Source organism: Mus pahari, chromosome 23 (assembly GCF_900095145.1).
Source record: "Mus pahari chromosome 23, PAHARI_EIJ_v1.1, whole genome shotgun sequence".
NCBI lineage: Eukaryota > Metazoa > Chordata > Mammalia > Rodentia > Muridae > Mus > Mus pahari.
This window is the reverse complement of record NC_034612.1, coordinates 29678557-29683251: the sequence shown is the minus strand read 5'-3', so window position 1 is coordinate 29683251 and position 4695 is coordinate 29678557.

Below are 4695 nucleotides of genomic sequence, written 5' to 3'. Positions count from 1 at the left end.
GGAGGAGGGGGAGGAGGAGGAGGAAGAGGGAGAAGAAGGAGAAAAGGAGAAGGAGAAGAAGGAGAAGAAAGAGAAGAAGATGAGGAGGAGGAAGAAAAAGAAGAAGAGGAAGAGGAGGAGGAAGAAGAAGGAGGAGAAGGAGAAGAAGGGAATTCTCCTGTTTTGTCCCTCTTCTCTGCCCTCCACCCAATGTGTGCCTACCTTTGTGTGTGACCTCTAATCACCGCAGGGCACAGTGAGTCACAGCACATCACCAAGACTCCAGGGCAGTGTCAGGAGCTGACTGACCCCCGTCCCTAGCTGGCTCCTTGTTCTTGATAGCTCTAGGGAACCACACAAAAGAAATACCACACCAGGCCTACAGGAGGCAGTGATGTGTGAAGAGTGATCACAGGGTCCTGCTCCCCCTCTATCCCAGTTTTTACCTCTAGCAGAGCAGGCCTGTGAGGTTTCCTCCAGGGCCAAGGACAAAGAAGAAGGTTGGTGGCTGGTGGATCCCAGGGCTGGAGAGAAGAGGAGGTCATGCAGAGCCGAAGGGAAATTCTGGGGGTGGTGTTCCACCTCCAGTGAGGAAGCTGACTCCACAAAAGGTCCATGAGAAAACTGGTGGGCCTGACATTGCTGTCTGCTCCTCTGTGCTGTCACTAGGTCCCTGTGGGATACGCCATGTCACACCCAGGAAACAGGAACTCCACCTCCATGCAGCATGGGATACAACCCTGTGGTCTCTGCCAGATATCTTCCCCTCCCATCCCAGATGGTGAAAGTGGCCTGTCACAGGACCAGCCTTGTTGATCCCATCAGATGACAACTCCAGAGTATCACATAATCCAGCCACATTGAGCCCAGGCCTCCCCCCTACCCAGCTCCTGCTGCTTGAACCTGGGATTCTAGGGAAATCTCATACCAGCTTGGAAAAAATTGTTGAGAGATTCTTTGCGCATCCGCCTTGGCAAAGCCCAGGGAGGGCTAACACTGTTCTGATCCTCCAGGCCTTGAGCAATGTAGGCAACTGAGTGGTGCCCAGTAGTTAGTCAAGGCAGAGGTAAGACAGTTCTCGGACTGGAGAGATGGCTCAGCGGTTAGGAGCACTGACTGCTCTTCCAGAGGTCCTGAGTTCAATTCCCAACAACCAGAACCACATAGTGGCTCACAACCATCTAAAATGGGATTTGATGCCCTGTTCTGGTATGTCTGAAGACAGCAACAGTGTACTCATACACATCAAATAAATAAGTTTAAAAAAATTACCTTCAAGAGACAGTTTGTGATCTGTTTTTCTCTCTCTCTCTCTCTCTCTCNCTCTCNCTCNCTCTCCCCTCTCTTCTCTCTCTTCTCTCTCTCTCTTCTCTCTCTCTCTCTCTCTCTCTCTCTCTCTCTCTCTCTCTCTGCAAAAAGGGTAATTATATAAAGGGTCCCTGGCTCAGGTAGCCAGAAGGGAGGGAGGGATAGAGTAGCTCAAATAGGAAGTGATACATGCAGGGCGTGGTGGCACACACCTTTAATCCCAGCACTTGGGAGGCAGAGGCAGGTGGATGTCTATGAGTTTGAGGCCACTCTGGTCTACAGAAGGAGTTCCAAGACTGTCAGGGCCCTGTTACGTAGAGAAACCTTGTCTCAAAAACCCAATAAATAAATAAAAATAAATAAATGTAAATGTATACATAGATACATACAGAAAAAGTGATCTCTAAGTCAGGAGCCCTGAGATCTGTGACCCTGCCAGTCAGTGACGCCATAGTCTCTAAACCAGTCCTCCGCAGCCTATAGACTTTCAAATCCATGTTCAACTGCTGCCTGGCTGTGTGTCTAGTCCTCTCTGAAGCTCCGTTTCCTCTTGCTTGGAGACCCTCTGTCAACCAGTCAATGGTATATACAGAGTTGAAGACGTGTGACTTGGAAAGAATGTGTCACACAGTGTCACACCCAGGATGGAAATCACAAAGTCACATGAACAAGGGGGCAGGTCTGCTGTTTGCTGTTTACAGAGGTGGAAAATGTAGGCCCTGAAGCCCAGATGGGATGGAGGGCAGAGCAGGGAGAACCCCTGGCTGGGAGCAGGGCGGGGCCTCCTTCTTGTGCACCTCAGGCTGGAAGGAGGAAGCCCCACACAGCCTCCTTTGTCCCTGAGAAGTAGATCTGCAGAGGAATAAATCAATCTGCCCTGGGGAGTCGCCTGAGGGACACAGGCATGTTGTACAGATGGGGGAGTGGGCAGGAACGGGGCTTCCGAATCTATTCCCCCCAGGAGCACCTGGGAATCTCTGCTTCTCTCCATACTATTTGGAAGAAAGTAAATTAAAGGCAACAAGATTGTTTTAACGTGCGTCCCTGTGGCGTCAGTGTTAAATGACAGATGTTCCCCCCATGAAAAGTGACTCTAAAAAAACAGTAAGACATCGATAGAGGCGCTTCTGGGAGACAGCAGCGGGAGGAGGGCCTCCAGTGCCCCCAGGGTCCCTGTGGCTCTGATGGCTAGCTGAAGGGCTGAAGAGCAGGTGCCTCAGGGAGAGGAGCCCAGCTACTGGGTGGTGTCAGCCTGGAAGGAGTGTGAGTGCAAGGGTCTCAGAGGCCTGTCACACAAGGAAGATGCTGCATCTGGAAACAGCGTGCTTAGTCCTAAACCACTTCACCTTTAATCGGGGTCTTATTTCTATTTCTGCTTGGTAGTATTGGGGGTTGAGCCCAGAGCCTTGTACATGATGGGAAAGCAGTCTACCACAGAGTCAAGCCCCAGCCCCTCACTGGGGCATTCTAGGCAGGGGCTCTACCACAGAGCCACACCCCAGCCCCTCACTGGGGGATTCTAGGCAGGGGCTCTACCACCAAGCCACACCCCAGCCCCTCACTGGGGGATTCTAGGCAGGGGCTCTACCACAGAGCCACACCCCAGTCCCTCACTGGGGGATTCTAGGCAGGGGCTCTGACACTGGTTTACACCACCAAATTTCTTCTTTTTTTTTTTTTTTTTTGTTGTTGTTTTTGGTTTTGGTTTTGGTTTTTGGTTTTGTTGTTGTTGTTGTTGTTGTTGTTGTTGTTGTTTTTCAAGACAGGGTTTCTCTGTGTACCATTGGCTGTCCTGGAACTCACTTTGTAGAGTTTGGCTGACCTTGAACTCAGAAATCCTCCTGCCTCTGCCTCCCAAGTGCTGGGATTAAAGGCATTCACGCCAAACTTCTTTTTAACCTTTATTTTAATACAAGATCTCATTAAGTTGCTCAAACTACCCTTGAACTCACTCACACTGTAGCCCCATCAGTCTGTAAACTCTTGATCCTCCTGCCTCGGTCTCTCTCAAGTAGCTGGGATGACAGGTCTGCACTATTTAAGCGACTTCAATCTGAAGATGGACACGTGGACATCAATCCCAGGATGCTCATAATACAGTCCTGCCTATAGCCAGAGAAGCCTTGGACTCTCCAGGCCTCTCTAGAGAGAATCACAGCTAGCCTTCTTGCTGGAGCTGCTCAGACAAGATACATTGTTACTCCAGAGAAGACAGGGTAGCAGAGTGAGAGGTGAGGGGTGAGGGGTGACAGGGCAGAGTAAGGGATGGTGGGAGGTGATGGGAGGCAGAGTGGAGGGTGACTAGGGGGGACAGGACAGGGGCAGGGTGAGAGCCATGATAGAGGTGATGGTAGCGGGTGAGAGTTCATTAGTGGTAACATTCAGACTGAGGAGGGATGGAGGTGATGGGGCGGGGGAGATGTGTTAGGGAGTGCCTGGGGATGAAGCCATTGGTGATCTGTGATAGGGTGATGGGAAGTGGGATACGGGACGATGGGGGTGATGAGGGTGGAGATGAAGAAGGGTAATGTGTAAAAGCTTAACATCCCCCCATGTGTAAAAGCTTAACTTCCCTTCTTTTTTTCAAAGTGTGGTCTCATTCTTGAGTCAAAGATAGCTGCAGTCCTTGACTGGGTGTCTCAGCCCAGCCCTCAATGGCCACCTAATCCTCTAACGCCCTTTATCAAATACCCAGGCATTTAAAGTGTTATTAAAGGCCCCCTTTTTTGGATTATAGTTTTTCACTCTTGATTATAGGGTGACTCCATAATCAAATATTCATTGGATAATGATGATTAAAATATATAATCCCCCAAAAGATGTTTAGAGCAATTTAGACTACCATTGACTTAATTAAAGGAGTTACGGGATTAGTAGTGAAATAACGGGGTTATTTTTTTTTTCTTTAGAACTAATTTTGTGGTTCTCGAGGCTCTAAAGCCAGAGAGAAGAAGGGGGGTGATGGAGAAGGTAGGAGACAAGGGCAAGAGGTCACTTCCTCTCTCAGGACCTTTAGGCCTGCTGAGAAGAGGCAATGGACACAGCGCGGTCCAGCCACCGTGAGGACCAAACTCCAGCCTCACACAGCAAGCCCTCCTCCAGGACGCTGCCCTCTGCAAGCTGGCTGGACGTAGTGCTGCCTACCCCTCCAGCTCCTGCACTTGTGGTTCCCTAAGCCTGGTCTCATCAGCACCATCAGCCCTGAGACAAGTTCTCAGGAAGCCCAGGCTGGCCTCAAAGGTAGCTGAGGATGACCTTGGACATCTGAGTCTCCTCCCACCTCTAAAGTGCTCAAATTAGGGGAGCTCTGTGACTCTCACCAGATCTAGAAGTCCTTAGAGAGAAGGGATGACCTCTTGCCCTTAGCTTCTATCTTCTCTGTCACACACACACACACACACACACACA